Raw genomic sequence first — 22,960 nt, 5'->3', positions numbered from 1 at the left:
ATCACACTCCAGGGCCAGTTTTCAGTCTCCCTGTCTTAGAAGAGACTAGGGATTAAGGAGAGGGAAGTTAAAACTCTGAGCGTCTGTGTGTATCAGGGGCAGAGCCCCAGAGTGAAGTCACACACCTGGGTCCCATCTTGGCTCCGCTGCACCCAGGTGCCCATCCAGCAAGGTTACCCTAGAGGCCCACCCCGAGCCTCGCGGCTTCAACCCTCGGCGCGCCAGGACCTCTCCCTTCCCTCCTTTTAACGCTGGGTTCAGGTTTCTGTCCCCAGGTGTGCACGCTTCCAGCCCGAGCGCGCCTACCCAGCCCGAGCTCTCGCCGGCCGAGTCCGGCCCTGCCGCGTTGCCATGGCAGCGCCGCGGGCTGGGATGCCGGAGGCTGAGCGCACCGCCCAGCTCGCCCCTTTGTGCTGTGGGGGCGGCGGCGCGCTCCCCCACCCAGGCCCGGCAGCACCTCGCCTCCGGGGCCCGGGACTCTGGGGCCGGAGGACGGGGAGCGAGCGCGGGGCGGCAGGGGCGCGGGGAGCGGGAGGGGGGCAGAGGCGAGGGCGGGGTGGGGCGCCTGCGCCGGGCAGCCGCTCCCGCATTAAAATTTCATGGGCGCCGCAGCAGCTACAAAGACGACGCCGGCTGCGCCCGGGGACCGGAGGGAGGGAGGCTGCGGACGAGCGCGGGGAGGAGTTTGCGATGGGAGGCGCTTGCAGGGGCTCCCCCAGTTCTGCACTGTGAGCCGGGGCACAAAGCCCTCTGCACTCCGCCGCAGGACCGCGGACCCCAGGTAAGCCGGGCCCCGTCTAGACAGCCTCGCTCGCCAAGATCCTAGTCCCCGCGCGGGCTGTGGCTTAATCCTCCCAGGTCCCACGTTCCCAGCGCAGGGTCCAGGGGGTGACAAACGCCGTCTGGAGCGCCCCGCATTTGATGGATGAAGAGGCGCCCAGCCTGCGGTTGTCCCTGCGGCCAAGTCTCCAGCCCGGCTGGGGCGTGGGGAGGGGAAGGGGAAAAGCGCTGGGTGTCCGGGGAGGAGGGGGCCCTTGCAGTCGTGATCAGAGGGGGGAACAAAGACTCTCCCATTCCCCCCAGGACCAGACAAACGCGAGGGTGGAGGACCCCAACACCTCTGACCACCAGGAGTAGGTAGCTGGCCAAGCCAGCGATTGAGCCCAAGTAGTCTTGGAACTGCAGGGTGGGGTGGCGGGGCGGGGTCCTTCAGCTCCCCTTCCTGCATACCCAGCCCCCCACCCCCAGCGCCTGCCATTCCTTCACTTCTGGGACTCAGATCCCAGAGGTTTAGCATCCAATGCGGTTCCAAAAGGATAGAGAGGGCCGGTCATCCATCTCAGAGAATAATAATAACGACATTGTTCATGATGAAAGATTCCACATCAGTTTGTGGGGCAGTTACTCTGTGCCCGAAGCCTGCTCGGTGCTCCGCATGCATTATCACAACAGTCCCACGAGGTGGCAAGAACCCCATTTTAAAGACGAGGAAATGGAGATCCAGAGAGGTTTAGCGACCCATCCAAGGTCACACAGCAGTGATTTTGAGTCCAGACATGACGGACTCTAAAGCCATTTGCACCTTTAAAAGCCCCCCCCCCCCCAGACGCCGGGACCCACTCGCTTTACTCCCCATCTCTCCTGGCTCTAGTACGCTTGCTGTAGAGGCTGGGAATTTGGGAGGGAAGGGATCAGATCTCTTTTCTTCAAAGCAGGGCCCTAAACTAGAGAAATTGTCTCTCGGACTGTGCAGCCCGAGGCTGGATTAGGAGCTCTGGATTCCCCACTCTCGTCCCAGGCTCCAGACCAGAGGCTGCGGTGCGCCAGGAATTGCTGGCGCGCACACCCCACTGCGGTACGGCGGCGGGGAAATCGCCCCCACCTGCTGGGAGGTGGGGGGGGGAGTGTGGGGGGGGAGCCCGGGGCGGGGGGGAGAACTTGCGGGAAGCGGCTTTGTTTTGCTCGGTGCCAGCCGCGGGTTCGGCGCCGTCCAGAACACAGCCCTCGCTCTGGGCACCGCGCTTTCTTCCCAAAGCGCGTCGGTATTTGGGGGAGCACCTGGGTGCGCGGCGATCTCCTGGGAAGGGGGGCGGGGAGACGCCGGCACAGATGAGTAATTCCACTTGACAGACGGGGAAACCTGAGCTCCGCCGGGCCCAGACTTGAGCGGCATTGCTTCCATCAAGCAGATGTCTCGGCCACGTGGCCAGGGGGATGCGTCAGCAGATTCGGGGTGGGGCCGGGCCTCTGGGTGTTTACTCGCGGCCCCTCCTCCTCCTCCGCAGCCGGCAGGTGGTCGGAAAGGCGCGCACCCCCAGCCCGGACCGGGCAGCCGTCTGGGCAAACGCTTTCCTCCGGCCACTTTACCATCTCCTAGCTTTGAGGGACATGGAACCCGTCCCACCTTGAGTTTTGCTTGATTTCAGGTCACCTCCAGCCGCCCCCCGCCCCCCTCCCTGCCTGTGTGATTCTCCAGGGCCGCTTGAGAGCGGTTCCCAAATCTACCCCACATCTTCCAAGCCATCTTAGCCGGCCTCCCCACCCCTCAGAGTCCTCCAAAGGCGCCATAACCCTGTGTCATCCGCTTTAGGAGAATTACTCTCTCTGTTTGCATTAAAAATGAGTTATTTTTATTTTTTGGTGATTATTTTGGGTACAGATCTAGTAAATTTAATGAACTTCGTAATTACTGAAGATTTGACAAAGTCAAACACAAGGGAAGAAATCTCCATTTTCTTGCATTTCTCTCTGATCTGTTCTCTATGACTGGGAATAATCACTGACACTGAACTGTATGTGTTCTGCTTGACAGGGTGACATCAGCTCTATCTCTTTGTGATATTATGATCTTTGCAGAAATCATTGTAAGAGACGCTAGCGGTTCCTGCAGGAGAGGAACGTGCTCTACTCCTCAGCTTCCCACTTGCCCGCCTGCCAATCATTTCCATCCCTCCCCTCCCCCCACCGACAGTTTCCGTTCCCTTTCCCAGACCTGGTCCATGCTTCTTCCCAGGGCAGGATTCTTCTTTGGGAGTTGATTCATCCACGCAGGGCACCGCGGGGGTCAGAGAAGGAGTGGAGAGTCACAAATCTGTGAGTCCTTCTCTCCATCTGGGTCATTTCCCTCCTGTGAGACTCAGTCTCCTCATCTGTAAAATGGGAAGGAATCATGACCCCATTTCAGGGACTGCTGTGAGGCTGTGGGCCAATGTGTGTGAGGTGACTGATACATGGTAGGTGCTGTAAAGATAGCTGATGTCACCGTGCACCACCGGGCCCCAGCCCTGTTCACTTACGATGCACCTGGTTCTTGCACACATACTTGGTAATTTGCTTTTCTTTCCACTGAGCTGTTGGTGGCCTCCTGGGTGATTCTTGGCTGTGTTTCTGGAGCTCTGGGCTCATTGTGCAGGTTCAATGCGCTGGTGAATAACTTAAAGCCTAGCCCTTTGTTCCCAAGGGACCCTTCCCTCGTCTCTGAGGCCTGGCTCATCTGTCACTCAGCTGCATAGAACAATAGCTCAAGAGGCACAATCTGGCCCAGGGTGACATCTGTCTCCCCATCCCTTTCTGCTCTGATCCCATTGGATGAGGCAGGTGTCCCTTCTTCTCTGTGGTGCCAGGTGAGCTTCGGTGGAAGTGGATGGGTGAGTCACGGAAGGAAGGGAAGGCCTGGCCTCTTGTGGAGTGGGTGAGGGAGGGGAGCCAACCTCAGCTACCAGTAAGAACCGTTTGCCAAGGGCCTTGCTGGGTGCTGCCTCCTGGGCAGCTTGCAATGAGGCTGGCAGTGAAGCAGGACAGGGGAAACACTGAGGTTCAGAGAGGTGAAGTGACTTACTCAGAGTCACACAGCCATCAGCCTCAGAATCAGGATTCAGACCTGGCTCTTGTCTGACTCTGAACTCTATGTTTATAACTTCCACCCCGTGCCACCTCTCCCTTTAAAGGGAAGTTAATCAGTTGCCTTGAGGCCAAGAAAGCCACTGGAATAACGGGATCCTCCCAGATGACTTAGCGGTCGGGGCCAGTTTCCTAGCAGCAGGGTTATGGCCTGGGTTTTGTGGGGTGTAGGGACCTCACTTGGATCTTTTCTCCTTTTCTCCCCACCCCCAAATTCAAACCTATTTTCTTCCCCTTTGGGGTCCCGGGGGTCTTTTTAGAGCCCCAGCTGAGTCATTTTCTAGCTGGGTGACCTTGGAGCAGGGCCCTCCCCGCTCAGGCCCGTCCTGTAGATGAAGGTGGCCGGTGATGCCTGTGTACTTCCTGTCTCTCCATTTTGTTTTTCCTTCCTCTTTCCTCACTTTGGAGGTCCTCTTTTGGGGGGAGGCAGGGTATTTTAGATCTCCTCTCTGATGGCCGTGCATTTGGGTTCATAAAGCCCCGGGGCTTCCTCCTCCTCTGCAGAAACGCCTCTGTCCCCCAGCCGGCCCCTCACTCGGGGGCCTCTGTTGTCTCTGGGCCTCTGAGGCAATCTGGGCTCGGAGGCCGGATCTCTGAGTCGGGGAAAAGCCCCAAACCCAGAGGGATCCTGAAATGCAGCCCCTGCATGCTTCCCTTGTGCTGTTTTTTGTTCCCAAGATTAGTGGCCCTGGTTGGGGGAGGGAGGATCTTCCCCGATGATGGGGCTGAACACTGGGGACCATGGTCATGACCTAAGAGACAGGAGAGCTGGCCATGGGGTGAGACCCACGTTGACTAGATGCTCCTGCAGCCTTGGCCGAGCGGCTGCCCCAGTTTTGTGGATGAGAAGACTGAGGCTCAGAGCAGGTGGGTTTGCTCAAGGTCACACAAGGCCCAGGGGACCTCCCAAGGTGTGTTTAATGTTTTGATTGACACTGGCCCAACCAAGAGATCTTTCGGGTTCCTTTGTTTGCTTTTGACCCACATCTGGATTAATTTTGGCAAATGCTGTGATGTCATAGTTAATACTAATTAACTAATTGCTTTAATAATTGTTAAGGATTAGTAATGTGCATTATTCTCCCACCTTACCTAATCACTGGCTCACTCCTGTCCCTCTCTCTCTCAATGGCAGCTGGAGGCCTCTCCCTGCTCACCCACGTGGTTCTGGACACGTTCATGCAGCCGCACTGACCTGGTGGCATCTGAGGAGTACCCAAGGTGACCCTCCATCTCCTCCAAGTGTGCTGGGGGTGGCAGGCCAGCTGCACACTGTGAGGTCAGGTCAGAGGCAGGGGAGTCTCTGGTGATCCTCTGGGTAGCAGCCCCTCCCACCAGGCTTTCCCGATGGGCTCCCTGGGGGCTCCCATCCGTGTGGCCTAGGTGAGATGACACGCTCCCCTGCCGACCTGCTCTGTATGGGCTCTGATGTGACAGTTCTCAGGGCCAGCCTTCTTTCGTCACATACAAACAAGTTCCTCAAAAATGGCCTCACTGATTCCCATTTGAAGCATGCATTTCTGAGTGTTTTGACCCGTGTGTACATCCGGGTAACTGTCACCACAGCAGGATAAAGCACATCACCCTGGAGGGTCCCCATCTCACACCTGTCAGGCCCCCTGAACCCCTAGGAGACCACTGATCTGCTTGCTGGGATTCTGGGCCTGACTTACTGTTCCCAGTCTCCACACGTGGAATCTTCCGTGATTAGCTCCTCAGGCTCAGCATAGGCTTGGAGGTTCCCCATGTCACCCTCGATGTTTCTGTAATTTGTTCCCTTCTGCTGCTGAGTAGATTCCACTGTGTGCGTGGGCCACCACTCGCTTACCCATTCGTAGGGGATTTGATGGGTTTGTGCTTCCTAACTGTCCCTAGGGGGCAATATAATGCCCCAGGAGAAATATGGTCCTTATTTCTGGAACAGAAGTCTCACACAAAGGTCTACTCAAAGTTTAAATCATTGGTTGGTAGAAATAATGAAATCCCTCCTATGTACCAGGCACTGGCCAAGCTTTTCCAATAATTCACTTTGACTTACAGACTGAGCCCGTAGGGTGGGGGAGGCAGGATCGGCTCACCTCCTCTCCAGGTCAGCCCCAGCTCAACCCAGGAGATGAGTCTCCCTTGAAACCTCAGATGTGTTAACAACATTAATGACATCAAGGATTCCGGGTCCACAGGCCGGGCCCAAGGTGACTGTGGGTCAAGCAGTGCTCCTCTGAGCAGCTTGGGGTCTGTTTACAGAGTGGCAGCAAGTTCCTGGGACAGAGAGGAGAGAAGGGAATCTCGAGCCCCTCTAGGATGCGGCAGGCAACACGGTAGAGCAGCCTTGCAGATAAGTATTCAAATCTACCAGCCCGTGGCCAGCCAGCCCCAGCCCCCCACCTGCCTTCCCTGGTCTGTGTAGGAGAATGGAGTGTCCTAGAATCGCAAAGAGGGAGGGGAAGTCAGAGAGGAGAGGAGGCTCTACTTTTATTTCAGGAAGAAAGAGCTCGTTCCATTTTATGGGCCTCAAAAAAAAGGTGATTTTCACACCCCACTTTTGCATCTGAGCTAGTGTTTTATAACCTGCTGTCGGGAGCTTTTATATAGCTGATTTAAATGACTTCATCTCTGCCCCTGTAGGTCTGCTGTTAGTAGGGGGCTGGGGACTTCCTGGCGATTTGGACTGGCCCATATCTTCTCAGTGGCCTTTGGTGTCCACATTCCTGAGCTTGGCTAGGGGCCCTTGGCCTTGCAGTGAAGTGTGGACGGCAGCACGGTCCCCGTGGGACACATCTTGTTAGTGCCAGGTCTGAGCTGGTGCCTGCCCCAAGTCCCAGGTGCCACAGTGAGCTCTGAAAATACGCCAAGAGGGTACCCCGATCCCCTGGCTCAGGCCACTGGTTGACGGTGATCACACAGCTGGTACCAAAAGCAAAATTCAGGATTTGGCGAGTGGGCATTCCCCGGCCTTCTCCAGACTGTGCACATAGGGTGGCCCTGCAGGCGTCCCCCCTCCACCCCGATCTCCCCAAGCTGCTCCTGCTGCCTGGCCCATCCCGGAAGGGCAGGGGGCCCTCTGTCCCGTGCTCCCTCTGAGCTGTACTCCTGGGGAGCGGGGAGGTGGGGACAGGGTCACTGCCCACTTCCCGTACTCACTAAGGATGTCTGGGGTGGATGGAAGGGAGGTGGCGGCCCAGCCTCCCTGGCTCTGAGTGGCCAGGCTTGGGCTTGGGGAGGGGGCCTGGGTGCAGTTCTCTCCTGCGGTGTGGGTGGCTCTTTTGTCTTCCAGGATGGGCCTGTGGGGTCAGCGTGGGGAGGAGCTGGGAGCCCGTGGCCTTGGCCGGGTGCTGCCAGGTAAGCCCGGGCAGGGCTGGCGCTGGGGAAGGGAGGGTCTGAGTTCCCTCTCCTGCTCGGGAGGAGGCCCGGGAGCCAGGGCTGGAAGATGGTTCTGGGGGCCTTGGTGGGGCTGGGTGGGGATGAACCGAGACCCCCGAGGTGGGCTCAGGCACGGGTCCTGCGGGTTCCCTTAGTCAGCACAGACGCGGGCCAGGTGCCTTCTCCAAGTGGCTGCTGGGATCCGGAGGTGGACACCAGAGACACGGCCCCTCCTCTCTGATCTCCCGGGTGAGCTCCCACCCTGGGCGGTGTGTGGTGTGTTGGGGACACGGTGTGCAGAGGCCCCCTGGGAACCTTGTAAAGGGAATTCAAGCCACCTGAGGCCCCCAAAGGCCCTGTCCCTCCCTGTCCCTGCCACTTCCCTGCCCAGGATGTGCCTGGCTCCACGTGCTGCCTTTCTCTGGTCCCCTGTCCTGCTGGAGTGGGTCACTCATGGCTTCCTTCCTCTTCCTAAATTTCTTCTAAAAGATTTTACCATCCAGAGCCCTTGCATCCACCCTCTGTGGCTTTTGGGAGCCTGGGATCAGCCGCAGGATCTCTGGATGTGTGTCCCTTGGGTGGAGGGTGGGCTGGGGGCTGTGGGGCTGGGGTGGAGGCTGCAGCCTCCCCCTCCCCCTCCCCTGCTGTGCAACCCGCCCTCCCCTCCCCCTCCCCAGGCGGCTCTGCCCAGTGCAGCTCCTCTACCTGCTCTTCTCTTTGGTGCCCTGACTCTGCATCCTGGCTACAGTGACCTCAAGGCTGGGCCATCGCTCAAAGACCTCAGCCTTCCCTACCCTTGGGATGGAGCCTCTGGTGGATCAGAGCCCTTCTTGGTAGATGCTCAGCTGAGGACCCCATCCTGACCCTGCGGACTCTCATCTGCTTCCCGCCTGCGGGCCGGCCCCTGGATTTCACCTCCAGTCCCCTCCACGAGAGAGCTGGGCCTGGGCAAGGCCCCCTCCCAGGGCCAGTCTTAAAGGACCCTGCAGGGTGGGGGTGGGGTGAGCTGGGTGTGGAGGCCAGTCACCAGTGGGAGGCTGGACGCAGCTCCTGGGCCTCCCCGGCTGCAGTCTTTTTGGTCCTTGGGTGTTTTCCGCATGGGTGACTGTCGTTTTGGGGAGTGCTTCCTGGTTGGGCTTTTCCACGTGTCTCTCCCTCTCCTCGTGGTTCCAGGGAGGAGGAAGAGAGGCGGGGGGGGGGGGCTGTGCTTTCCCTGTAGGGTGTCCGTCTCTGGGAGAGCGTGGGTGTCCTGAAATGACAGGGCTTCTCAGCGAGACCCAGGCCGGGGAAGCCTGTGGACACCGCTAGACAGCTCTGGATTCAAGTCCTCCGTCCAAGGAGGCCCAGCCTCCCCCAAGCCTGCTCAGGCCCCCAGGGCTTCCCGGGTCCTTGCACTGGGCTCCCGGATTCTGTCCTTGGGGGCGGAGGAAGCTTGCGGGACAAGTGGCTCCTTGCCTGTCTGATGGCAGTCCCTTCCAGAGGGAGAACCCAGCACTTGCAGGAGAGCCCCTCCCGGTCTCCCTTAGGCCAGGGTAAAAGCCGGAAGTTGTCCTCCCAGGGCAGGAGGTGGCCGGGTTCCTCGGCGGGACTACAGGTTCCATGTCACAGCGCTGGAGGCCGGGCCTTCAAGAGCAAGTCCAGGAAGGGGCCTCTCCACTGTGTCCTCACATGGCCTCTTCTCTGTGGAGGGACAGCAAGCAAGCTCAGGCGTCTCTTCCTATAAGGACACCAGTCCTGTGGAGTCAGGGCCCCACGATGACGTGACCTCATTTCACCTTAATTGTATCTAAATGTGCTGTCGCCAAACACAGGAACACCTGAGGGGTTAGGGATTCAGCCTGGTTGTTTCAGAGACACCTCTGAGTTCCAGAACAGGGTGGTCAGCACAAGCAGGGGTCATCTGCCTTTTGGAATGCCCACCCCCGCAGGCAGGAGATGAGCAGGCAGGTGTTGTGCTAGGGTGGGCCGCGGATGCCTCGGGACATGCAGGACTAGATGGACCCGGGGCAGGGAGCAGGGATGCCCAGGAAGGAGCGATGGCTCCAGGAGAGCTTGGGTCTTGAAGGCAGATCGGTTCTCAGGTGCGCCCCCTGCTGTACAGCCATGGGCAGGTCACCTTGGCAGCGTGAGCCCTCTGCACCAGGAGCACTCAAATGTGTTGGCACAGTGTGGGAGCCCTTAGTAGGTGCTCAATAAACACTCCAGCCCATCTAGATTTAGGATCAGACTCATCTTGGCATGGCCGACGGTGAAACTCGGCATCTTCTGATCCAGAAGCATTTCTGATTCCATGTTCCTCTGCCTGCTTCCCTAATACCCCTTTCTAAGCAGCTTGGGATGGGGTCACATTTCATGGCCTCCAAAGTAGCTTGCTGCGTTTCCTGGGGTAAATTCCTTTCATTCGAATTGAACACCTACTTTGGGCTCTTTCTTGTGCCAGCCTTTTGGGGGACGATAGGTCAAGATCGGCTATGGGTCCAACCTTTAGGATTTCCTAGTCATGATGCAGGAGGGACACAGCCAGCTCCCATGGGGAACTGGAGGGCTGGCCATGTCATAATGGAGTCTGTTGAGGCCGACGCTCTGAGCTCCCAGAGGTGGGGTGGAATGGGAGTGAGGGGCTACAGGCTGGAGAGGCTAGGCTTCCTAGCAAGCCAGGGCCTTGGAGGGTGAGAAAGTTGTGGCTTATCTGAGAACTTCTAGGGAGAAACTAGAGAAAGATTCTCCATTGTGACAGCAGGACTCAACAGAGCCTTGACGATGTTAATGAGGACCTCAGATATTCAAGGAGCCCATAGAAGAAGCATTCCCTGACTTCCCCGGCCACAGAATTCTTTTCTCACAGAGCATCATTAGGACTGTGGGAGATGTCAGGCTGAGTTTTGGCGGGGAGACAGAGTGGGGACAGGACATGACATGACTAGGGTACACTCGGGTGCTTTGAAATTTGGCTGGAAAGCATGCAGACGGGGAGGGTCTGGGGAGTCTGAACTTGGTTCCGGGGCCAAGGTTGATGCCATTTTTGTAGGGGTGAGGCGGGGGCAGACCAGCATTGGGAGCAGCCAGGGGCCTGGCAGCTGGTGATGGAAGAGACGTCCACCAAACAGGGTGGTTATGGGAGGTCAGACCTTTTGTGGAAGGACGCTGGTGTGTGTGTGTGTGTGTGTGTGTGTGTGTACGTGTGCTCACACATCAGCTCTCTGGGAAGGGGCTGACCATATCAAGGCAGGGGGTTTCCACTCAGAACAGCAGGGTCCATTTTCAGGGGAACTGAAAATGTTTGGGGGGAGACGGTCTTTGAGACCCACAGACAAGAAATAGGGACTCGTGATGCTTTGGGGCAGGGTCCGGGTGGCTAGGCTAGATCCTGGGGCGGAGGGGCGAGGTGGCAGACCCCCTGCCCTGGTCAGGCCCATGCCCAGGCTGGTGGGGTCAGGAGGCCCTGGAGCGCCACAGGAGGCCCCGGGCAGCATGGCATGGTGTGATTAACCTACTAACCCAGGGCTCGGCCGGGATGCTGTGGCGTGTGATGAGGTGCCTGGCCTTCTGCCCAACCACTAACCCACTAACCAGGCCCGAGCATGCCCTACTAACCCCGCAGCCAGACCCTACTAACCGTGCAGCTCATGGGCCTTTTCAGGGGCTGGGACATGGGTGCAGACGAGGCTCCGGAAGTCCCTGCCCGGGCTGGGGTGTTTGTGCAGACCCAGGGTGCAGGACGGGGCGTGCAGATAGGCCTTAACCAGCTCTACCGCTTCCTCCACACCCCAGTTCTTCCCTTGCTGGTTACAGTGAGGGTGCTCACCAATATGGCAGCCTCGGTGCACGGCAGATACTTAAAAAATAAAAAAAGGTGGGGGTGGGGTGGGGGTGGGAGGCTCCGGAGACCCCATCACGTCCCCGCCTGGTCTGGTCTCTCTGGGTGTTCTGCACAGAGACCCTCTGCCCGGGGCTGGGCACGTCCCTTCCCACTTCCTCCTCTCTCTCCCAGCTTTCCTTTTGTAGACGGCTCTTTTGTTTGATTACTAACTTGTCTAACCTGGGGGTGCCTCTGCTGCACCCCGATGCCCCTTCTCGAGCTCTAAACCTGTGTGTGTCCCCCTTTCTCTCCTAGCGGCTCCCGTGTCTGTCTGCTGAGGTGCCCTGTGCGCTGGTGCTGTGCTCTGACTACTAACCCGGCCCTACTAACCCGTTCTCTACTAACCCAGCCCTGCCGAGCTCTGGGCCCCCACTGGGGGCTGGTCCCCCTCCTCTTGGCAAGCAGATGTCCCTCTCTGCTGCCCCATGTTGGCTTCATGGGAGCTCAGAGTCCACCAGGCCAGGTCAAAGGCAGGGGACGGTCTTTTGGACATGGCCCAGAGGAGGCTGAGGTGGTCCTGGGCCGTGGGAGGCTGGGCTGAGCACGACCTTGCTCCTCTGTTGAGAAGTCTGGTTGCCACTGGGAGGGGCGGGCCAGGGAGCCCTCTGGGTGTGAGTGTGGAGGCCTGTGGGTCTGGAGTGTGCAGGTCTGGGCTTTCCCCAGGCGAGAGTCGGGACAAGGGGCCTGTGTGTCCTTCCCTGCAAGGAGGCCAGGTAGAACTTTCCATTGGGCGGGAACCATCTCGCACAGGAAATCAAGGGTGGGGCTCATGACCCAATTCGGAAATCAGCAGAGGGGCCTGTCCCAACCTGTAGCCGACAGAAGGGAGCGTCCACAGCGGAAGTCAGCCAGCTGAGACCTTGCTAAAGAGGAAGGCAGTGGAGAGGGTCTTCCCACACTGCAAGGTCACCGAGGGAAGAGTTCAGGGCTCAGGACGTCAGGGAGGGAGGCGTCCCCAGGGAATTTGGACAGGAAGTCAGAGAGAGGGCTTCCCTGACCACGAGGCTGGAGAAGGCTGGTCAGCAGCCAGCGGAAGGGCCCTCTTCCCCTAGGAAGTCAGCTAGAGCGGCCTCTCTCCATGGCAGGAGGGAGGGGGAGTGAGGCTGCAGAAGGACCTTGCCCCACACCCAGAAGCTCGGGGGCGCCAGCTGCCGTGTGGTTAGGAAAGCGGGCCTGCAAGGACTGGGGTTTGCAGAGGAGGGAATCCCAGGGACGCCATCCCCGGCTCCTGCCCAGCCCCGGCCCCAGCCAGCCTCCCCCAGAGCCCGCCAGCTGCTAAGCCAGGGCCACACCTGGGGGTGACGTCATGCCTCACCTCCAGTAGGCACCTTGGTCTCTTGCACTAACTCTTGCTCTTGCCCAGCTAATCCCTGCCTGGTCCTGGCTGCCCAGGGGCTGACCACTAACAGCCAGCCCTGCCCATCGTTTGGGGTGGGGCGGCTCCAGGCTCCGGGCCTGGCTTTGGCCGGCTCTCAGCTCACCTCTCCTTCTCCTTGACTAACTCCTGCCTCCCTGGTCTGTTCCTTTTAGCAGAAACTAATGGCTTGTGGATCCCTCTTGGACTAACAACGGGTCTAACCCTTCTCCTCACTGTTACCATTAACAGCTTGGTGTCAGCATGGCTGCTAGGGGCTAACCCAGGTTTGGAACTTGACTAACACAGTGTTAGGTGCAGCTGGTGATGTCGCTCTCGGTGACCTCTCTAGGTCAGGGCATTTGGTGTGAATAATGCTCCTGGTTCTCTAAAGGAGATGCCAGGGACAGGGTGTGGCCCAGGCCCCATGGGGCGATGGTAGCCCATGGAGGTGGGGTTAGATGTATAGTCGGCCTTCCAATGTTTTGGCCACGGGATACATTCTATTAACCCCTCATAATCTGTTTGGTTTCAGTCCTTTTAAACAGTAGTCACACAGTCTATACAAGTTGAACCTTAAAACGTGTTTGGGGGTACAGAGAGTGTGTTGTTACGTATGAAGCCATCAGTCATCAGATTAGGGCCTACAGTCCCTGTTTGGAGGACTTGAGGGTTAGCCCTAGGCATAAAGCTTCAGATAGAAGCATTCAGAAGGATCATACTTCTATCAGCCATTTACACCTTAGTGTAAATTAGCTCGGCATCTTCTAATTTCCAACTCTTCCAACCTAATTGTAAAGCAAGATAGCCACAGGAGGAGATGGTCTTTGGCTGGCAGGGAGTTTGGATCTCTGTAGGGCTGCGGGGAAGGTTCTTTGGGATCAGAGATGGGGAGCCGTGAAGGTGCCACCAGGTGAAGATGGGAATGGGAAGCAAGTCTGTGCTGCCTCGCTCTGGTAGTCAGCGTTGATGGGAGAGGACAGATGGTGGCCTGGAGGAATGGCGCTCAGGGACAGTGTCCTAGAGTGGCCTAGAGGCCTTCAGACGTGTGGCTGGGGTCCATGAATGCTGTGCGTGGCTTCTCTGCCATGGCCACAGGCTCACAGCTGGCCATGTGTAGCTGACCATGGGGCCCAAAGGGAGATCCAGAGGCCAGAGCTGCAGAGGACACAGGACAGAGGCCTCAGGAAGAGCCTTCAGGAGGTGCCTTGGTCAGCCCTGCACGGGGAAGCACCGCCTGCGCCCTCTAGCGGCTGCTCCGCCCCGTTTCACCCAAAGCACGAAGCAGAGAAAACCTTTCCTGTTCAACACCCGCTCCGCGGGGAGCCCCTCTTTATTCAAATTCAGGGGCCGGAGGCTGCTGAGGACCTGGGTGCTGGGACCGCACACGGGCCTTGTCGCCGGTGCTTGCCTGGCTCAGCAGGGCCCGATCTGGGCGTGGGGCGGGGAGGGTCAGCGGGGCTTGTCATCAGGCCCTTGGGTTCTGGTGCGATGGATTCAGAGGGCGGGGTGGGCTGGGGACACTCCGGGCTGTGGCAGTCAGGGTGGGCTTTCCGAGAGCGAGCCGTGGGAGCTGGACCCCGGCTGGTGGGGCGTGGGCGGGGACGGGTTCCGGCAGACAGGACTGGGGGACCCCAAGCTCGGGATCAGGGAGGATCCAAAGAGGCAGGAGGGGGGAATGGGCAGGTGCCAGGTCTTGATGCCAGGACACCTGGATGTCGTCACTGGGGAGCCTCGTCTGAGACGCGGAGTGGGCGGTCCAGCTTTTGCCCCGCCCCTGGGTGGTGCCTCCCAGGTGGGATTCCAAGGAGTGCAGCACAGCTCTGCCCACTTTGTGGCAGACCCGGGGACCCTTGGGTCCCCCTGGAGATACACAGGAGCCACCGCGCATACCCAGCGGGAGGTAGTTTTTCTGGGATGACTGAGAAGCACACAGCACCCAGGTGACCATGAGGACTTGGGAGGAGCAGTTTGAAAACAGTTTGACATGCCTGGCGTCCTGTGGCCCGGGGAGAAGATCTGGGGGGACACGGAGGCGGGTCACAAATCTACAAGGGAGTCTGTGGGGGAGGGAGCCCGTTTGTCTTGGGTGGCTGTGCCCAGGGAGGGGAGGCAGATGTTGACAGTGTCCAGGAGGCTGATCCTGGTCCCAGAGGAGAAAACACATCTCAGTGGGTAAAATGAAGCTCCTGTCCCTGGAGTGGAGTCCAGGAGTGTGTGTGTGTGTGTGTGTCCCCTTGGCTAATGCCAGAGGCCACAGCCCAACCAGTCACATCCTCGACCTGTCTCCGTCCACTCTGCCTTGAGGTCCCCTCCCATCGGGCTTGCTGTGACCGCACTCTGAGGGAGGGACTGGGCCCCCAGGCAGACGCTGTCCTTCCTCGTTTGTGTTTAGGAAGGACCCACCTGACCTGCCTGAGGGCCGTGCTGGTGTCAGTGGGGGGTGCTCAGAGGGGGAGGTGGGTCCCATGGCCACAGAGGAGCCCAAAGACCCCCGTCCCCAAGAGTGGCCCCCCAGAGTCTTCCCCGAGACCCGCTGTTTTACTTCCGGAGACGGGAAGATGTGTTGGGGTTCGGCGTCTTCACCTGTGAATGTGGGCCCCGAAATTCTGCTGTCGATTAAAAATCAGATTCTCGCATGGATCCGGCCTTGGCGTCACTTGTTTTTTGGGCTGTCACACGAATGTAGCAGCTTTTGTGTAAAATACCATTTTGATATTAAAGGTCGAGTCCCACCCAGAGGAAGGCTGGGGACGCGACAGAGGGGGGGCGTGGGCTGGGTGGGAGGGGCAGCCGGTGGCATTTTCGAGGGCGGGGGCGGGCTCTGTGGGAGAGCCAGGCTCTTGAGACGGTGACCTTTGAAATTCTTAGAACGGAGCACCTATTTTTATTTTTTAAATTTCTTATTAGTTTTTAAAAATATTTTTTTAGATGTTAATGGACCTTTATTCTATTCATTTATTTATAGGGTGCTGAGAATTGAGCTCAGTGCCTCTCACATATGAGACAAGCGCTCTACCACTCAGCCCCAGCCCCAGCCCCCTATTCTTATTTTTAATTGTACTGAAATGTGTGTAACATAAGATTCACCATCTTAACCATTCTTGAGTGAATCGTCCAGTAAGTATATTAAGTATATTCGCCTTGTCCTTCAGCCTTCAGCAGCTTTGATTTTTTTAAAAAAAATTATTTTTGGTTCCTGGTAATTGAAATATTTAAGCGATTTGCTGAACCCCTGAGCCCCAGCCCCAGCCCTATTTTGTGTTTTGTTTAGAGACAGGGTCTCACTGAGTTGCTTAGCGCCTGGCTTTTGCGGAGTCTGACTTTGAACTCGAGATCCTCCTGCCTCAGCCTCCTGAGCCCTTGGGATGACAGGTGTGGGCCACCTTTATTTTATTTTATTTTTTAGTACCTCAACTTTGTGCTCAGCTGAATCCATGCTGTGAGATCTTGGGTGTTCCTCCTCCCCTCTGAGTCTCCCTCTGACCTGGACATGGGGGCTGCCCTTTTACCTGGTAGGATTGTCGCGGAGGCTCACAAGGGCTCCCCCAGAGCTGAGACAGGGCCTGATGCCCTCCCAGGGTTCCGCTGAAACCTCATTCTAGGTCAGCATCAGGGTGGAGGCCACTGGATGATTCACTCAAGAATGGTTAAGGTGGCATTTCTTATGTTACACGTATTTCAGTACAATGAAAAGTAAGAAGGTGGTCAGGGGGAGGTGGGGAGAAGCTGGGCGGGAAGGGAGGCCCTCCCAGAAGAGGGGGCCCTTGAGGGAAGCCTTGGGGGCTGGGAGAAAAGCCAGTGGACGGAGACGAAGCAGCTCTGGTGGTGCAGGGAATTTTGGAGCGGCTCCTTCAAGATTCGCCGGAGTTCCCGAGGAGGTCACAGCCTGAGCCAAGAGCAGGGGCTGACCAGGGTGGCTGGGCTGGGGGCACGGTCAGAAGATCTGGGAACCTCCTAGGATGGCCGAACCCAGGGCCAGGGCAAGCAAGTGCCTCCCATTTGGAGGGTGGAGGAGGGAGAGAGGCCAGGGGTTTGGGGGAAGCAGTGGACACTGGACTGGGGGAGAAGGGAGCCTGGGGTGGGGGCAGAAGCAGAACTGGGAGCATCCAGCACAGCCCCCAGGGCCTGGGCACACACAGGTGTCCACGCATCAGCTCCCAGAGCCCGAGGCCTCTGGGATCTTGTGCAGCAGAAATGGACACCTGTCCTGGGCTGTGGCTCAAGTCTGCCACTGTCCTGCTTGGTGATCTGGGGGGGGGGTGTCTGTCTGCCTATGGGCTTCTCCTGAGAGGGAGTGCAACTACTGAGGGCACCTTCAAGACCCTCCTGCCCTTGAAGGAGGGACAAGAAGATGCCTGGCTCCACAGGAGCTCCCTCCTCCTCCCCCCAGTGGCTCTTAGCTGCCCGCCAGGGTCTTCTCACGTCGTTTCCCTCTCTCTTTCCTTCCCTGCATTCACCCAGAAGCTGTCTCCCAAGAGCTTCCTCCATGATGGACATCGCAGGCCCTGGGGTGCTGGCTGGGGGGGCCCTTGGCTACACTAATGCACACGTTGGTTCTCTCCTGAGCACTGTTTGCACACCTCACCCTGAATACGCGTGTCTGGGCTTTTCACGTGGCTGGCAACTTGGTGGTCTCAGGTCTCAACTGAACACCATCTGCTCAGAGAAGGCTCCCTGACCACCTCGCCCAGAGCACTCCCTCACAGCACTTCTCAAGACCCTTGGGCCTCAGGACCCCTTTCCTCTCTTACCACATGGCAAATGGCTACTCAAGTGGGCATGGCCACTGTCCACGCACAAGGCTCCACTAACTTCCCCTTTTCATCCATCAACAAAACATAGTTGACCCTTACTCTGTGTTAACCAGGTGTGGCCATGAGCAGGCGTCACCTTTGTGGAGCTTGCCATCATGATGGTATTAAATGAACAACTAGAGCCGGGCACTAAGGCCCACGTCGTCCTCGTGCTTTGGGAGGCTGAGGCAGGAGGATCGCAAGTTCAAAGTCAGCCTCAGTAACCTAGTGAGGCCCTAAGCCACTCAGTGAGACCCTGTCTCTAAATAAAATACAAAAAAAGGGCTGTGGATGTGGCTCAGTGGTTGAGTGACCCTGAGGTCAATCCCTGGTAACCCCCCCCCCCCCCCCCAAATAAGAGCAACTAGATACAGACAGGAGGTATGAACCAAAGAAATCCGGATAGAGAGAGTATACCTCATTAGAGATTAAGACAGATGCTTCAAAAAAACTCATTCATTAATTCATGAAAACAACAATAACAATAATAAACCCCTTGCATAGTTACATGAATAAAACATGATTTATGAAAAATAACTACTTTCCAAAACACATTTAGTGAGCCGACAACATTGCTTTTTCTTGACAAATCTCTTTAATGGATGCCTTGGTAGAAGGCGGACTCAGGTGGATTATGATATCTCCTTCTGTGTTCAGTCTGTCGCAACGTCCCCCCTTGGGAGGCTTCTGGAGCGGCGAGTCCCAACGCCTGCTGCAGACGCTCAGGGGCCCAGCGGGACTTGTAGTTCACAGGAGTGGTCAGAAGATGGCGGCATTGCACCGAACCCGCTGCTGCTTCTCCCGGGTTCTTGAAAACCGGGCTCCTCTCAGAGGCATTTGGGATTCTCTGCAGGGACACTCCGTGGGATGCCTGAGCTTTAGTGCACTGGGTAGGATCTGGCATGGTGGGAGGAGGGAGGGGGCTGGAGCGAATTTGGTGGAGGCAGAAACTTTGGAAAAGCTCTGCTGATTTTTTCTGAGAGGTTCTGTTCCGGGCAAGGCCAGGTGACTGTCCCCTCTCTAAACCTCAGTTTTATCTTCTGAAAAATAGGCAAATGTGACTTTTGGCTTCTAGTCCACCGCGCTGCTCTTGCTAAGGATAGCTTTATTTTAATAACACTGGTATTTTCTGCAATGCAGGGTCCCCAGCCCTCTCCCGCCATTGCCGGGGGCTCTACCAGCAGGTGAGATCATTGTTTCTCACATCATCTCCAGACCCCCGGCCTCCATCCAACTGGGTTGGCCTCCATCCATCTGGGTTGACATAAAGGGGCCGTTGCCAATTCCTGAGTGTACCAGGGACCAGGCTGTGTGCTACGTGGGCCCATGACAGCTGAATGTCACCCTGTCCATTTCATAGGTGGGTGCTCCACGGTGCAGACAGGTGAGGGGACACATGCAGAGAGGATCGGGAGACCTGGCTTCAAGGAGGCTGCCACACCCCAGGGGCATGTGTCCCCCCAAATGCAGACTCCATTTCTCAGGGAGAGGAAGCCTGTGCAGGGGGCGTGGCTCAGGTAAGCACCTGCCTAGCGGCTGGGGACCCTGGGTCCCACCTCTAGCACGGCAAAGAGAGCAAACAACGCCAACCAGATGGACTCCCTGTGTGGATCTCTCTCCAGTGACTCCAGCCCTGGAGGTGTGTGTTGTCCGGGGAGGATGGAGCACAGCTGGCGATTTTGGATTTATCTGCTCACTTACTGCCTCCACTGGGGCCACAGGGCAGGGGCGAAGCCTGCCTGCCTCCGGGCAGAACTAGGGAGAACCCCAGCCCTCGCTGTCTGTGCCCGAGGGCTGGGGACATTGCCTTTGCGAGCCTTGATTTCTTCATCTGTGAAATGGGAATAATACCGCGTCCCCTCACAGAGGTGCTGAGGACCCCACAAGAGGACGTGTGCGCATGTCAGCGGTCAGCGGGTCCCTGAGGCCCTCCTTGGTCGGCCCCGTGGTTTGGTAGGTGCCAGGTGGAGAGGTCTTGTCCACAGAATTCAGGGACCATCGAATGACCGACCCGGGGGAGAACCTGGACCATGTCACTGAGCAAGGTGGCCTGCAGCCTCGGCCTGTCCACCCCCTGAGCCTGCCCGGATGAGAGCACCCAGAGACACAGGCGTGGCTGTCCCGTCCCCACGGGCCTCTCACCAGACCCAGGGCAGATGGAGATCCTCTTGGGTGACGTCCCCACGACAGAGTCACTGCCACACAGCCAGGGAGACCTGGCCCCCATGGAGAGAGGGTGCTGTTCAGCCGGGGCCCAGGTGGCTTTCTAATCCTCATACAAGAGGCCTCGGTGGTGGGAGGCGCCTCCTCCCGGAGTCAGCCCTGGAACGCAAGGAATGAGCGAGGCCTCCACCTCGGGCCGGCAGGGAGCGCCTGGGAAGCACAGGGCCGGGGGGCATTTTCCCAGCACCTCAGGCCACTGGGCCACCGGGGAATTCATACCAGACGGCCCGTTCTGTCCAGGGGCCAGGCCTCAGCTGCCTGCAGACTTTCCCAGGTTCTCAGGCTGGAGGGATGGAGCCCACGGGGCCTCTCACACTTTCCATTTGGGCCCCTCCCCCAGTATCAGCATCCCTCGGGGGCACAGGGACCTGTGCTGGGCACTGAGGTTCTGCCCCAGCTACTGCAGAGGAGAGAGATGCAGAGTCTAATCCAGGCTCAGGTCCTGTGTCACCTTGCCCAAGCCATGACACCCTCTAAGCCTAAAGCGTCCTCATGTGTAAAATGGGGATAACGCTGGAGTATCCTTCGTGGGATGGTGGTGAGGAAGGAAGGGCCCTGCGTAAGTGAGGTTCCTGCTGCTGTCAGCTGCCATCAACAGCACCCATTATTATTATCATTATTGTTATTATTTTGGGTACCAGGGATTGAACTCAGGGACCCTCGACCACTGAGCCACATCCCCAGCCCCATTTTGTATTTTATTTAGAGACAGGGTCTCACTGAGTTGTTTAGCGCCTTGCTTTTGCTGAGGCTGGCCTTGAACTTGTGATCCTCCTGCCTCACCCTCCCAGTCCTCTGAGATGACAGGCATAAGCCACTGCACTGAGTAATAGTAGCTATTATTGTTATCGCCAAAGGTTGTACTTCCCAAAAACGGCTGTGACCATCTCTCCCATCTCACATGTTCTTACAATAGGACTTTGACCTTCTTCCCTTTGAATCCTCCTGCACAAATGCACCCACAACAGGAACAAAGCCATGAGCTAGAGGGACAGAGGCAGGTGTGTGACTGTGGTGGAGGTGATGCTACATGACTTCCAAGGCTGGGCTGTAAAGGGGATCACACATTCACCCTGCACAGCCACCATGCTGTGGGGAAGCTCAAGTGACTGCATGGAGGCCCCCCAGGGAGAGGAACCCCTGCAGCCCCACCCACAGCCCCACCCATAGCCCCAGGTGGAGTGTCCTGCCAATGGCTGCCACTAACTTGGTCATCATTTGCTCAAAAACCCTGTGGAAGATGGGTCCCTCAGCTGTAGTTGATCCACTCCAGTGGGTGCTGTGTGGAGAAGCAGAGATACACTAGCCCCGCTGAGCCCTGTCCAGAGTGCAGGTTCACGAGGGAAATAAATGTAGTAGTGTGTGTGTATTTTTGTGCAATGCCATTGTAAGCGCCTGGGTCTTGGAGTGGTTTATTACGCTGCAATAAACAACTGATACGGTTCCCTTTAAGGAACATCTTTGCCTCTCTCAGCTGAGTTCAGGATCTTTTCTTTTTGCCCTCTTGCCTGGTCCTCCTTTAGCATTTCCCACCCAGTAAGGCATCTGGTACAGTCTCTAACCAGGTCCCGTCATTTAACCTCCTGGGTGTCTCTCGACTCGTCCACTTAATCCCATCTCTCTTCTTGGGCACTTCTGTTTTGGTCCTTGCCTCCTGGGTCCCCCCATTTCCTATGCAGAACAGGGACCTTGAATCCATCTGCCACAAGGGCCTTGTTTGACTTTTCCTGGAGGATCCTCTCACTCCCCTGAGGACCCGGGGAGGAACCCTGGGGCCAGTGTGTCCTGTCCATGTGTATCACCTGCCTTGGCTGAGGCTCAGCCAGTTCTCTCTCTTTCGGTTAAGAACCCAGGGGTGTTTAACCACTGAGCCACATCCCCAGTCCTTTTTAATATTTTATTTAGAGATAGAGTCTCGCTGAGTTGCTTAGGGTCTCTCTAAGTTGCTGAGGCTGGCTTTGAACTCGGGATCCTCCTGCCTCAGCCAGTTCTCTTACTGACACTCTTGGCAAGTGGGTCCCTCTTTTCTTTCTCTCCTTTGGTCTACACTTTGGGTTGCCATTGGTAGTTGATGTGTTTGCATTGAGAACTAGCGATGGGCTAGGCACTGTCGTGGGCTCCTGGAATATGGTGGAGAGAAGAAATGGATCCTCTGTCTTCACAAGATTCACAGTCTGGAAGGAGAGACAGACATTCCACCCGGAAATAAAGATGCTAAAGACTTTCCACCACTGTGAAAAGCAGGGCAATGGGACAGTAGGACCCAAGGGTGCAGTGGTGTGCGGGCAGAGGGTCAAAGTCACATTATCAGATGGGAAGTGGGCAGGGAGGGCTTCTTCATGGAGATGACATTTGATCTGTGGAACAAGAGTTAGCCATGTGACACGCTATCATTGGAATCTGAAATGTCACCCAAGTCTCACATATTCAATGCTCAGTCCCCAGGCTGGTGACATTGGGAGGTGGTAGAAACCTTCAGAGGTGGGGCCTGGTGGGAGGTTTTGGGACGTTGGTGGTATGTCCTTGAAGACTTCTCTGCGGCTGTGAGGTGAGCAGTGGTGCCCACCCACGCCCCCAGGCTCAAAAGCAAAGAGGTCTATTGACCAAGAATGGAGACCTCCTGAACCGTGAGCTCAAATTACCTTTCTTCTTTTTAAGTCGATGATCTCATGTATTTTGTGATAGTGATGGAAAGCTAAAACATGGAATTGGGAAGAAGAGAGTTCTAGGTGGGGCATGGCCAGGGCAAGGCCCTGAGGTGGGAATGAGCTTGGTGGGCTGCAGGCAGAGATGGGCAGGGGTAGAAGAGGCTGGGGGCCGGAGACATGAGGCTGGAGGGGCAAGTGGGGGCTCTTCAATCACAATAAGGAGCCCTAAGGTGCCCGTGTGTGTCTGGAGGTCAGTGGAAGGTTTGTGCCACAGAGTGACAGTTCCAATCAATGCTCTAAGCCTTGGCCAGCTGCCAGGTGGACAATGGTTTGGAGAGGGAAGGTGGAGGTGAGGAGTCGGGGGGAGAGCCCTGGGGGAGTGCGGAGGAGTCAGGGGAGCAGCGGCATCCACACAGCCCTGTCTGGGGAGTGTCCTGGGCTGGGAGACGCTGTCTCCTTCACTGTCCTGTGCTGGTGGCGCCAGTCACCTCTGCTCTTCTTTGAACAGATCTTTCTTCTTACCTCTGAGGCAAGGGCCTCTCTTGACAGGCTCATTTCAACCCTGTGAGAATCTTCTGGAACCCAGCCCCATGCCTGAGCGCCTTCCCAGGACTCTTAAGTCTTGGTCCCGCCAGTTGTCATCACTTCACCCTTGATCCAAACCCCACCCCTGCCCGGTCCCACCTGCCCCCTTGGGGAGGGCTATGGTCCCTGACCAGGTGGCTGAGCACTGGAGAACATGAACGCTGGACTCCGGCTCTTGTGCAGGGGCACCGGGGGATGGGACCTCCGGCAAGTCACGTCCCACCTCTGAGCCTCA

General features: G+C 57.4%; 1 long non-coding RNA gene across 1 annotated transcript; it reads left to right on the top strand.

Moving 5' to 3' along the window:
* The first annotated feature begins 640 nt into the window (after window positions 1-640).
* On the top strand, window positions 641-13,924 carry LOC131423514 (uncharacterized). The gene is made up of 5 exons (XR_009225205.1): window positions 641-781; window positions 5,036-5,121; window positions 6,145-7,239; window positions 7,416-7,509; window positions 7,938-13,924. It is a non-coding gene; the product is annotated as an uncharacterized LOC131423514 (long non-coding RNA).
* Window positions 13,925-22,960: the final 9,036 nt, after the last annotated feature.

This window comes from Marmota monax, unplaced genomic scaffold, assembly GCF_021218885.2.
Source record: "Marmota monax isolate L192 unplaced genomic scaffold, Marmota_monax_Labrador192_F-V1.1 WCK01_AAM20220418_F8-fsc00177, whole genome shotgun sequence".
NCBI classification, from domain to species: Eukaryota; Metazoa; Chordata; class Mammalia; order Rodentia; family Sciuridae; genus Marmota; species Marmota monax.
The sequence above is the reverse complement of the archived record's forward strand: the minus strand, read 5'-3'. Positions and strand labels throughout refer to the sequence as shown.